The sequence below is a fragment of the Tachypleus tridentatus genome, chromosome 3, assembly GCF_004210375.1.
Source record: "Tachypleus tridentatus isolate NWPU-2018 chromosome 3, ASM421037v1, whole genome shotgun sequence".
Classification (NCBI taxonomy): Eukaryota; Metazoa; Arthropoda; class Merostomata; order Xiphosura; family Limulidae; genus Tachypleus; species Tachypleus tridentatus.
In genome coordinates, this window is record NC_134827.1 from 53,300,195 (window position 1) to 53,314,580 (window position 14,386).

Genomic DNA, 14,386 nt, shown 5'->3' on the forward strand with positions numbered 1-14,386 from the left:
CTAACTAGAAGTGTGTCTGTCCTACCTCTCCCCTGAAGTGAACCAAGCTAACTATAAGTGTGCCTGTCCTACCTCTCACCTGAAGTGAACCAAGCTAACTATAAGTGTGTCTGTCCTACCTCTCCCCTTAAGTGAACCAAGCTAACTATAAGTGTGTCTGTCCTACCTCTCCCCTGAAGTGAACCAAGCTAACTATAAGTGTGTCTGTCCTACCTCCCACCTGAAGTGAACCAAGCTAACTAGAAGTGTGTCTGTCCCACCTCTCCCCTGAAGTGTCTGTCCTACCTCTCCCTGAAGTGAACCAAGCTAACTATAAGTGTGCCTGTCCTACCTCTCACCTGAAGTGAACCAAGCTAACTAAAAGTGTGCCTGTCCTACCTCCCACCTGAAGTGAACCAAGCTAACTATAAGTGTCTGTCCTACCTCTCCCCTGAAGTGAACCAAGCTAACTAGAAGTGTGTCTGTCCTACCTCTTCTCTGAAGTGAACCAAGCTAACTAGAAGTGTGCCTGTCCTACCTCTCCCCTGAAGTGAACCAAGCTAACTAGAAGTGTGCCTGTCCTACCTCTTTCCTGAAATGAACCAAGCTAACTAGAAGTGTGTCTGTCCTACCTCTCCCCTGAAGTGAACCAAGCTAACTAGAAGTGTGTCTGTCCTACCTCTCCCCAGAAGTGAACCAAACGAACTATAAGTGTCTGTTCTACCTCTTTAATTAACACAGCTTATTAGAAAATTTTCTAAATTCTACCAACGTTAGCGTATGTAATCATTATGAATACAACATCTTGTACAGTACAGGAGTCCGGTGTGATAAGTGTAACCATATATTATCACTTTGTCGTCAGGTTTTTATTTTCGGTTTCTGCAGTCGTATTTATCGAATATTTAGTGTTGTTAAAAACGTGTCCAATCATGTTGGTGTTACTGAAATGAAAATAGTTAAATAATTCATTTTGAGATTGTTTTTTTACACTGTAAAAGGCTCGTGTTTAAGGTTGTAATGATAGAAATCTCAGATCGTTCCTGTTCAAACTGGGAATATTTAGTTTCATTTCAAAGATCGATGATGCTTGTACAAAATCTTGTAACGCGCCTGTCATGTTTTGTCACGCACGAATTCGCGTGACCAAAGAAATATGACGTCAATGCAGTGATTTATATCATGCCACAAGACAATACTGGAAAGTGTCTTTGAGAGTCTGCGCTCCCTCTATCTTTTAGTAATAATTCTCTGCACGTTCTCAAAATCTTGGCACGCAATTTAACCATCATTTGTACGTTTATACAAGTATGAGCAAACAAAAAATATTAACCCTAAATGCCCGAAATGTTTTTTTGATAAAAGTACAAAAATTAAATAGTTTGAGTTTCATGTGTTTATGTAAACACACCGCGTGGCTCACCTCGTGAAACCATCACAAGGGGGTTTGGTTACCTTTTGAAAAGCATATTGATAACAGTTGCATCAATCACGACATGAATTATTTTGACATCTGAAACGTTATATAACCTTCTTTTCATACAGAGGTCCCTCAGATTGTGAAAGGTCCACAAGACCTGTCCGTGGATGAAGGAAGGGGGAGTTGACCTTGACTGTGAAGCACGTGGCTCTCTTCCTCCCACATTTTCGTGGGTCCACAATGGCAGAGTTGTGGCTGACATGCGTCACACCACGAGCAATGGTTTGTATCTTGTTTGCCTGAAAACCTGGCCTGTACTTTTGTACTAAACTTAACCACACAGAATAAAAATGTTAAATAATTTAGGTTTAGCATTTTATGTGGTAAACCTGTAAGAAAACGGAATAAATAACTGTTAAAAAAATAGTTGGAGTTTCTCAGCTGAATGTTTGTGAGACAAACGCAAATAAGTCTAGAAAAGGAATCAGCGTTTCACAACCTTTATCAAAAGTTTTTAAGTGATTTTTAAACCCTCCATGCAACGTTAGAAACCGGGTTTTCATACCAGTGACTTGAAGAACACAGGCAGCCCATTGTGTTGTTATTGTAGTTAACTACAAACAAACAGTTTTCTGAAAGCTCTTAAGGGAACACAACTCTAAACAAAAACAAGAGTGAATCCCCATTAGCCGCGGCAGTTGAAATTCTTTCACGTAAATTAATTTGCAAGAATTGGAGACGGCAGCAGATAACTTTGTCGTAAATATAAGTACAACAAGGAAAAAAACTAATATCTCTGATTATGAAATCCTTGAATATCCACCGACAGTGATATCTTTTGATATCACTGGTTATGTTATCCTTGGATATCACTTATCGTGGTATTATTTAATATAATTGATTATGAAATCCTTGAAACATATTGCTAATTGTCGAATGAAAACGGCAAGATGTAGCCAAGTAGTTTTCGCATCGGGCTGCGAATAGATGAATCGGAAGCTTGAGACGTGATGTCACTGAACACCTTCCACACAATCAGTTATGAACGCGTTATAAAAATAAGAGTCAGTTCCATTATTTGGTTCAAATAATTAGACCAGACCTTGTGGCGACGATTGTTGCTGTCTGCTCTATTTCTGGTCATTAGTTTAAAGATCAAGGAGAGCTGTAACCTGGATCATAGTGGTCTGTGTCCGGGTCGTATGGCTCATCCACATGAAGTGGTGCTCAAATTCCAATTCGAGTTACAAGCCTAAACTTGTATCACGTATTAATATCTGGTGTCGCAGGCGGTCATATAAATTATTTTTAACACTTTTACAATGTTATTGTTTTCAATAATGAATAAACCTAAATTAAAACATTGTACATATTTCAGAAAGTTCTCTTGTTCTGAGCAATATTGTTCGCGAACAAACTGGAATTTATCAGTGCTTTGTAAGTAATAAACTCGACACGACATATGCTGCGAGTGAAGTTAAAGTTCTACCGAAAGAGGGAGCCATTTTGTCATCTGAAACCAGCAACACCGGTAAGAATATTGTTCATGTTAAAGTTAAGTATGAATTTTAACAATTATATCAGCTAATGTGTAGATCAGTATAATGCTTCCCATGTGTTTGTCATCCACTTTCCCAGTTAATAAATGTCATCTCGCGCGCGCGCTCCACTTTTCTGATGAGTGAGAGTTAGTTAAGTGAAGATATGTAACACACAGGATACGAATTAAAATGTTACATGTGTTGTAGCAATTAATTATTATTTTCATTCATACAAATATATTAAAACAATTAATTGTGCATGGTTGCACTTTAAAATTTCCCATAATCCCCCTTCGGTGTGAATTTTTACTGGTGAGGGAACCTCCCAGAGAAGGTTCTGTTCTTTCAGTTTACCTCCTCTGGGATCTAAACATCCACCAACCTGTGTGCCGTGCGTGGAGACCCATGAAGGGGAAAAGAGGATCCTGGTGTTTGAGGGTTCCAACTCTAACACACCACTTTGACCTTGAAAAACCTGTAGACGAGCGGCCTTCGGGTGGCCCCCCTTGGGTCAATCGGCTGGTCCACTTGGGCTAGGGTCAACCAAGTACCAGTTTTGGATGTTCTCAACAGGTGTTGTGGACATTGTATCTGAGGCTGATGTTTGGGTATGGTGTTCATGAAACCCTGGCATTGCTGCAGTGTCCTTGTTTGACACTGCAGTGCGTCCCCTCGTAGGGCTCCATGGTGGGTGGGGTCAGAGGGCACCGAAATTTCCTTTTTTATTATGGATCCTCCAAATGAAAACTTAAATAAAACAGTGAAAAACAGTCCATACGTAAACGACCACGTCTTGAAGATTCTGAGCAGCAATCTTCAACATCTGTAACACCTGTTGTACCTCACTTTCTTATCCTACATTCTCTTTCAGACAAACCTTTAGGCTAAATGTCCCTCTTTTTCATTCAGAAGAGACTAGAGAGACTTGCTGGCTCTCCAAAGTCATGAAAGAAGCTTCGATCTGATGACATATTGGTGGAAACATCCACATCTCAACACGGTGAACTCCTCGTGCATTCAAAGGCAATTGGGGATATACCTATTGAGGTTACACCTCATACTACTTTGAATTCATCATGAGGAGTTACTGTTGAGAGGGATTTGAAGAACATCCCAGAGTCGGAGATTCTCGCTGGTATCTCCACTCAAGGAGTTTCCGCAGTGAGTCGCACCTCCACTCACAAAGATGGAATTACGATGCCGACCAATATTTACAACAACACTTCCGCCTGCCACCATCAAGGCAGGTTATTTTAATTGCAGAGTACGGCCATACATTCCAAACCCTCTTCGATGTTTCCAGTGTCAGTGGTTCGGTCACTCTTAGACGTCATGTCGTGGTTCCTTGACGTTTAACTATGAGTGTGAAATGGACCCTCATTGCATCAATTGCAATAGCTCTCACCCCTCCTACTTTCATTCTTGCCCCAAATGGTTGAAAGAAAATGAGGTGCAGCGTTTGAAAACGATTCATAACATTAGTTATCCTGAGGCTCAAAAGTTGCTGTCCATCACCTCATCTCGGAGATATGCTGCTGAACTTCCTTCCACAACTACAATGAGAGTGAACAGATCTCTCTGTGCTTCCAAAAAAAATCGTTTTGCAAACAAATTAAATTTTTTTTACCTCTATGGTTAAAAACGTTGGTGAATCAACTTCAACACCCATCTCTGGCCCTTACATCCATTCCAACAAACCCCAAGATCCGCATCCTTTGGTTCTGGGTACAGGGATTTCCTCAGATACATCTTCTCCTCCCACCCCAAGATGCAAAATGATCATTCGTTCACGTCTTCAGTCACTGGAATCCCCTTTCAACAGCAAACACCTGCCCAATCGACCCAGGGCAGGATCCATGGAGGTTAACAGACGCCCCGCGAATAAGGAAAGCAAAGAAAAAAGACGTGGTCGTAAACAGAAGGGTTTTCCACCCAGTTCGCCTACACATATGTAAGAATGACCACCTTCTTACAATGGAACTGTCAAGGTTTACGTTCCAATCTGGATGACATCAAAACTTATTGCTTCCTACCATCCTGTATGACTTTTTTTACAGGAAACATTTCTGAAACCTGCTAATACAGTCATCTTTTGGCAGTTTTCTTTGTACAAAAATGATAGGCTGTGTGATGGACGAGTGCATGGGGGGAGTGGCACTGTCGATTGATCAGCATGTGCCCACCCTGTCTTTGCACCTCGACACACCCTTGGAGGCTGTAGCCATCTGTGTTTCCTTGGGTCATACCATCATTGTTTGTTCTCTCTACCTGTCACCTGGAGAGATATATGATCAATAAGACCTTGATGCTCTCATTGAACAGTTGCTGTCTCCATTTTTCATCCTGGGGGACTTAAATGGACATCATCCCCTATGAGAAAGTGCTGATATTGATGGGAGGGGTCGCTTTGTAGAGCGTATGCTCTCTAATCACAACCTTTCACTTTTCAATACTGGTTCTTCTACTTATTTTCATGCATCTAGTCAGTCCTTTACTGCTGTTGATCTCTCCATTTGCTTCCCTTTACTGTTCTCCCACTTTTCATGGAGGGTTGACAACAATCCACGAAGCAGTGATCATTTTCCTGTAATTTTGAGAGAGACTGGCAGGAGAATGTTTTTTCTTGATGTCTGGCACCAGGCTATTGTCCTACCTTTCTCTTAGCCTGGGAAGGATCCCACAATTCCTTTAACTACCGTCCAATTGCTTGGACGAACTCTCTCTGTAAGATGTTAGAGAGGATGGTTAATACTTGTCTTGTTTGTTTCGAGGAACCAAACAACCTTCTTTCGCCCACCCAGCACTCCACCATGGACCACCTAATTCAACTTGAAACATCAGTCAGAGAAGCCTTTCTTAAATGACAACATCTTGAAACACTATTCTTTGAAATTGAGAAGGCTTATGATACAACATGGAGGTATGGCATTTTGCGAGACCTCCATATATATATGGGTTACGTGGTCATTTGCCCATTTTTTATTAAAAAAATTAATAAACACGAGATTCAAAGTTCGTGTGGGTTCGACACTTTCCTGTTCTTTTCTACAGGAACTTGGAGTCCCTCAGGGCTGTGTTTTGAGTGTCACACTTTTCAATATAAAGATTAATGCCATTACTGAACAACTCCCTCTCACTGTTGCATAAAGGGGTTCTATGTTGACAACTTCCACATCTCATGTCAGTCATCGAACATGAGGTATATTGAGCAGCAGCTACAAACTGCCCTCAATTGTTTACTAAAGTGGACCACAGCAAACGGCTTTAACTTCTCTCTTTCTAAAACCGTTTGCATGCACATTTGCAGCCAACGGGGTATTCGCCCTGATCCTGAACTCCATATCGGTGAAGTTGTGCTGCCTGTGGTCCTTGAGACAAAGTTCATGGGGCTTATCTTTGACTGTAAGCTGATATTTATACTCCACATCAAGCAGCTATGGGTCAAATGTACAAGAGCACTGAATACCCTCCGTGTCCTCTCTTCCACCACTTGGGGAGCAAATCGATGTTCTATGTTAAAGATATATCGTTCGATCAAAACTCAACTGTGGATCACTGGTCACTTCCAGGACCTCAACCTTGTAGATGCTGACCCCGTTCATCATCAAGTACTTTGGTTCTGTATTGGAGCTTTTGGTACTTCTCCAGTTCAGAGTTTATACATAGAGTGTCATGAACCTTCTTTACACCTCTGTTCTTTGCAACTGTCTTTATTATATGCTTCTAAACTTCGTTCCTTACCAAAGCATCCCATCTGGAGTTGTGTTTTCCTTCCTCGGTGGGCCATACTTTTCAGAACAGACAATCTGCCATTGCTCCTTTTGGCCTTCGTATCCAGGTGCAGTTGGATGAACTGGGTCTGTCCTTGGATAACATTGCTGTATCCACTGGGTCAGCCCATCCCACCATGGCTTCTTACAGCCCCCAAATGTGACTTATCTTTAAGTCATCTGAGAAAAGTAGACACTCCTGATTGGAAATACTGTCTGCTGTTTGCTGAACATCTTTCAAACCATCCTTCCACTCCTATTTATACAAATGGTTCAAAATCAGGTGACTGTGTGGGCTCTGCCATGGTTTGTTGTGGTTGTGTGCAGAATTCCCTCTACAACTTCTGTGTTCACTGCTGAACTGTACGCCATTTCTCTTGCCCTGGATCACATTGAAGCTAAGCAGTACTCAAACTGCACTATTTACACTGACTCACTTAGTTCTATACAGGCCCTGGAATCACTTCACATTGTTCCACACCCTGTTCACACCGATATTCAAAACCGACTGGTCCATTTCTCTTTAACATCTACTTCTGTCCAGTTTTTCTGGATACCAGTCCACGTTGGTATTCGTGGGAACGAGCTTGCAGACACTGCAGCTCAATCTATCTGTTCTGGCACTATCACCACTGTGCCTCTTCCATACATGGACTATGGTCCTGTATTCAAGGCTCGGCTCTGATCCAATTAACTTTGAGTGAGCAATGTGACAACAAGCTTTTCCAAATACAACCCTATATTGGACTTTGGCCGTCTTGCTTCCGTAAAGATTGGAAAAAGGAAGTTGTTCTAACTAGACTATGCATTGGTCACAGTGTTTTAATTCATCGTTTTCTTTCATCTGGAACTGATGCACCAGTGTGTAGTTTGTGTAACACTCAGATCACAATTAGCCACATTTTACTTTGTTATCGTTATTATGACTCTCAACGATGGCACCATTTTAACCATATTCTGTCCTGAGGTTTGTCCATAACGCTAGACAGTGTTATTGGTGATGGTGACACTGTCCACCTTGTAAATATTTTTAGTTTTTTAAAGGCCAACAAACATTAGACCTTTTTAATTAAGATTCCCTTTTAAGAATCACAGCCCGTCCAGTTCGATTTGAAATTAGAAAATGACCATAACGTCAAATAACTCGAAACCAGGACTGGAAAGGTCAACTTTAAGTGACTAACGCTGCTGTTTGAACTACCCGTTAGTTATCCTGACGAGTTATTATAATTTTGCTACAGGTCTTTTAAAACTTTTATTACTTTTTGAAAATGGCCATAATCACACACAACCTGGAACCAGGACTGGAAAGGCCAACTTCAGGTGACTGACTGGTTTTTGTACTTACCTGTCAGTCTTCCTGGTGAGTTATGATTATTACAGTTACACTACAAAAAGTCCTCTACAAGTTGTATTACTGTAGTTTTTCTCTTCATGCTGCAGACTAGATGTAAACATTGGTTTATTCTACTTATTTATTTTTAACTTTCTTTTGTTTTACCTTAAATTTCTTTTATAAATTTTACTGAATTTACTTTAATTTTAACTTTTTACTGGATGTTTGGTGGAAATAGGCAAGCTGGTTTGTGTGTTAAAACATCAAATCAACTAACCAATCCCATAATCCCTCGTTCCCACATTTTTGGAACCTATACAATAACTAATCCTCTGCTAAATCTGTATTTTGCAGCTAGTGAAAACATCTAGAATCTCTGAATTCATTATAATAGCAACAGTACATCTCTGAAGCTACACAGTGATATAGAAACACTTTCAGTTTACTACATCTCAAGCTACACAGTGATATAGAAACACTTTCAGTTTACTACATCTCAAGCTACACAGTGATATAGAAACACTTACAGTTTACTACATCTCAAGCTACACTGTGATATACAAACACTTACAGTTTACTACATCTCAAGCTACACAGTGATGTAGAAACACTTACAATTTACTACATCTCAAGCTACACTGTGATGTAGAAACACTTACAGTTTACTACATCTCAAGCTACACTGTGATATAGAAACACTTACAGTTTACTACATCTCAAGCTACACTGTGATATAGAAACACTTACACATTACTACATCTCAAGCTACACTGTGATATAGAAACACTTACAGTTTACTACATCTCAAGCTACACTGTGATGTAGAAACACTTACAGTTTACTACATCTCAAGCTACACTGTGATGTAGAAACACTTACAGTTTACTACACCTCAAGCTACACTGTGATGTAGAAACACTTACAGTTTACTACATCTCAAGCTACACTGTGATATAGAAACACTTACAGTTTACTACATCTCAAGCTACACTGTGATATAGAAACACTTACAGTTCACTACATCTCAAGCTACACTGTAATGTAGAAACACTTTCAGCTTACTACATCTCAAGCTACACTGTGATGTAGAAACACTTACAGTTTACTACATCTCAAGCTAGACTGTGATATAGAAACACTTTCAGTTTACTACATCTCAAGCTACACTGTGATGTAGAAACACTTACAGTTTACTACATCTCAAGCTACACAGTGATGTAGAAACACTTACAGTTTACTACATCTCAAGCTACACAGTGATATAGAAACACTTTCAGTTTACTACATCTCAAGATACACAGTGATGTAGAAACATTTACAGTTTACTACATCTCAAGCTACACTGTGATGTAGAAACACTTACACTTTACTACATCTCAAGCTACACAGTGATATAGAAACACTTACAGTTTACTACATCTCAAGCTACACTGTGATATAGAAACACTTACAGTTTACTAATCTCAAGCTACACAGTGATATAGAAACACTTTCAGTTTACTACATCTCAAGCTACACAGTGATGTAGAAACATTTACAGTTTACTGCATCTCAAGCTACACTGTGATATAGAAACACATTCAGTTTACTACATCTCAAGCTACACTGTGATATAGAAACACATTCAGTTTACTACATCTCAAGCTACACTGTGATATAGAAACACTTACAGCTTACTAGCTTTAATTGTTTCACAGATATCTTCAGGTTGACAATTGTTGTTCAACATTGTTTAATAGTTTCACAGATATTTTCAGGTTGACAATTGTGGTTCAACATTGTTTAATAGTTTCACAGATATCTTCAGGTTGACAACTGTGGTTAAACATTGTTTAATAGTTCCACAGATATCCTCAGGTTGACAATTGTGGTTAATTATTGTTTAATAGTTTCACAGATATATGCAGATTGACAATTGTGGTTAATTATTGTTTAATAGTTTCACAGGTATCTTCAGGTTGACAATTGTGGTTAATCATTGTTTAATAGTTTCACAGATATCTTCAGGTTGACAATTGTGTTAAACATTGTTTAATAGTTTTGCAGATATCTTCAGGTTGACAGTTGTGGTTGAACATTGTTTAATAGTTTTGCAGGTATCTTCAGGTTGACAGTTGTGGTTGAACATTGTTTAATAGTTTTGCAGGTATCTTCAGGTTGACAGTTGTGGTTGAACATTGTATAATAGTTTTGCAGGTATCTTCAGGTTGACAGTTGTGGTTGAACATTGTTTAATAGTTTCGCAGGTATCTTCAGGTTGACAGTTGTGATTGAACATTGTTTAATAGTTTTGCAGGTATCTTCAGTTGGACAGTTGTGGTTGAACATTGTTTAATAGTTTTGCAGGTATCTTCAGTTGGACAGTTGTGGTTGAACATTGTTTAATAGTTTCGCAGGTATCTTCAGGTTGACAGTTGTGGTTGAACATTGTTTAATACTTTTACAGATATCTTCAGGTTGACAGTTGTGGTTGTACATTGGTTAATAGTTTCGCAGGTATCTTCAGGTTAACAGTTGTGGTTGAACATTGTTTAATAGTTTCACAGATATCTTCAGGTTGACAATTGTGGTTAAACATTGTTTAATAGTTTCACAGATATCTTCAGATTCACAATTGTGGTTAAACATTGTTTAATAGTTTCACAGATATCTTCAGGTTGACAGTTGTGGTTGAACATTGTTTAATAGTTTCACAAATATCTTCAGGTTGATAGTTGTGGTTGAAAATTGTTTAATAATTTCGCAGGTATCTTCAGGTTGACAGTTGTGGTTGAACATTCCATTCTAACATTATTAGTCCCCTACAGGCAGAGACTTGATGTAGCAGGTAAATATATGTTAACATTATTAGTCCCCTACAGGCAGAGACTTGATGTAGCAGGTAAATATATATTAACATTATTAGTCCCCTACAGGCAGAGACTTGATGTAGCAGGTAAATATATGTTAACATTATTAGTCCCCTACAGGCAGAGACTTGATGTAGCAGGTAAATATATGTTAACACTATTAGTCACCTACAAGCAGAGACTTGATGTAGCAGGTAAATATATGTTAACACTATTAGTCACCTACAAGCAGAGACTTGATGTAGCAGGTAAATATATGTTAACATTATTAGTCCCCTACAGGCAGAGACTTGATGTAGCAGGTAAATATATGTTAACACTGTTAATTGTTAACAGATATCTAAATATTTATCTTACATAACTTCTGAAGGCAGAACATGTTAACTGTTAACAGATATCTAAATATTTATCTTACATAACTACTGAAGGCAGAACGTGTTAACTGTTAACAGATGTCTAAATATTTATCTCACATAACTACTAAAGGCAGAACGTGTTAACTGTTGACAGATGTCTAAATATTTACTCTACGTAACTACTGAAGGCAGAACGTGTTAACTGTTGACAGATGTCTAAATATTTACTCTACGTAATTACTGAAGGCAGAACGTGTTAACTGTTGACAGATATCTAAATATTTACTCTACGTAACTACTGAAGGCAGAACGTGTTAACTGTTAACAGATGTCTAAATATTTACTTTACGTAACTACTGAAGGCAGAACGTGTTAACTGTTAACAGATGTCTAAATATTTACTCTACGTAACTACTGAAGGCAGAACGTGTTAACTGTTAACAGATGTCTAAATATTTACTCTACGTAAGTACTGAAGGCAGAACGTGTTAACTGTTAACAGATGTCTAAATATTTACTCTACGTAACTACTGAAGGCAGAACGTGTTAACTGTTAACAGATATCTAAATATTCAATAACTTTTCATGTTTTTACTTGAGTATTTCATATTTTCAGCCTTCATATTTGTATCTTTGTTTGTCTAATTATTTATGAATCACTCTAATAGAAATTATTTTCGGACGAGAAATTAATTTGAAGTTGGAAAATTTAAAATGTTTGGGAAGATAAAAGTGGGTTAATTCTACATCTCTATTAAAGTTGTAGGTCAACCAGTATGCTCTCTATGTTGTCTATTTAAAAAACAATAAAATATGTATAAATAATTTAAAAATCAAGTTTTACATATGACCTCACGTGTCACTTAACAAGATAATATTAACGACTTTAACAGCTCAGTTCATCATTTTAGTTTCTTATTTAGTTCAACTAGTACCACCTAAGAAGTCTAGCGTAACACAATTGTCGGAAAATTCTGTATTGGTCAAGTGGAAGGTTCCTAAGAACAGTGGGTTATGTATATTGTTCTTCAAAGTTCAGTATAAGCCAACAGTAGACCCTTGGATGACAGTAGACAGTGAGATAGATCCAAGTGTCTTGTCTAACATCGTGTCAGAGTTAAAAACAGGTTGGAAGTTCATTTCTTTATGGCGATTTCTGTGTCTATGCTATATCTGCATTTAACTTGAAACCAGTGCCCAGGAATTGTTTGTTTATTTGTTTTTGAATTTCACGCAAAGCTACATGAAGGCCATTTGCGCTAGCCATTCTTAGTTTAGTAGTGTAAGACTAGAGGGAAGGCAGCTAGTCATCACCACCCACCGTCAACGCTTGGGCTACTTTTTTACCAACGAATAATTGGATTGATCGTCACATTATAACGCCCCCACGGCTGAAAGAACGATCATGTTTGGTGTGACGGGGATTCGAACCCGCGACCCTCAGATTACGAGTCGAGCGCCCTAAGTTCCTGGCCATGCCGGGCTAGTGTCCAAGAATTACACGGTGTACAAAACATGTAAAACATGCAATGGGTTTTACTGAGAAGAAATTGAATGATATATACCCATGTTTCCATGGTGAGTTGCCAACTAAGTCTAATTATTAAATAGTAATGTGGTATCTATTTCATCCTATGTTTCATTAATTACTAATTCTACTGAAATTTCCTGGGAAGGGTTATTTATTTGTCCAAGATTCGATCCTGGGTCTCCTTGTTGGCAGTCTTATGTGTTATTAACCCTATTTCAATTTTTTCCTCCACTAAGTTTAATACCCATGGTAAATAACCAATAACCACAGATAACCCATTTAGGCTTACTTTCCAACAAAAGCATTTCAACATTTAAAAATAATATCTACATTTAGATTAATTAATTAAAAATTCACATTCAATTTATAAAGAAGAAAACAACGGTCCAATAAACGGTTTCAGTTACAAAATTAATAAAAAAAAAACCAGCCGAAATGAAATATTTAATATTAATATATAAATTACTACCATATTATTATTATTTTACTTGAGCGCTTTCGAGAGGTGGACCTTTCTTCTTCATGAGCAAACGACTTCAGGAAGAAAGGTCCACTTTTCTAAAGCGCTTAGGTTATATAGGGTTTCTATTTCATTTTTATCAATACTTCTTGGACCGGGCCTGGCATGGCCAAGCGCCGTGGGGGCGTATAATGTGACGGTCAATCCCACTATTCGTTGGTAAAAGAGTAGCCCAAGAGTTGTTGGTGGGTGGTGATGACTAGCTGCCTTCCCTCTAGTCTTACACTGCTAAATTAGGGACGGCTAGTACAGATAGCCCTCGAGTAGCTTTGTGCGAAATTCAAAAAAACAAACTTCTTGGACCTACGTGTTTTTAGAACATCGTGAATTGTTATCTTACTTTAATCTTAAGCTCACTTTAAAAAGTTACAATTACAGAAACTGTTTTCTTTTACCAACAGGAGTACCATACAAATTCCGAGTGGCAGCAGTCTATTCCAATAACGACAACAAGGCTGGTCAGTTATCTCTATACACATTGGTTAAATATCCAGGAACTGATAGGCCAGCAAAACCTGATATACTGAGTACTGAAGCCATGAATAATGCTACTACTTTACTTCGTTGGGACGTAAGTAAACATAGAATAACTTTTTATTATAGGCTTGAGTATCAACACACGAAAGAAGATATAAGGTATTATTGGGATTGTGGCCGAAAATGTTGCCAACAACAAAAATACTCTACTGACGAATGAGTGTATTATTAATCAACAAAACGTTTGTTTTTTGACGATGAGTATTTCTGACCCATGTACTTGATTGGTGGGTTAATTTTTTTTATAATTATAAAAGTTAAAAAGGCATGATAAGTATTTGATAAGTGTTAGCAGTTGAAATAAATATCTAAAGACGTCATAGTGAATATATGAAAATGGAAGATGGAAAGAGGATATTTAGATTAACGTTTTGAAAGAACAATAAAAATACAAGAAAATTATTGATCAAAAGGTTGGGGAAACAGCAACGTAAGAGGGCGCTCTTGTATCTTGAATTGTACGTTAAATACAATAAGCGTTTGGGTAATTTACTTTATGGTTAATAAATGTTGCTTGAAAACTTAAAACAATAGCACAACATTACGA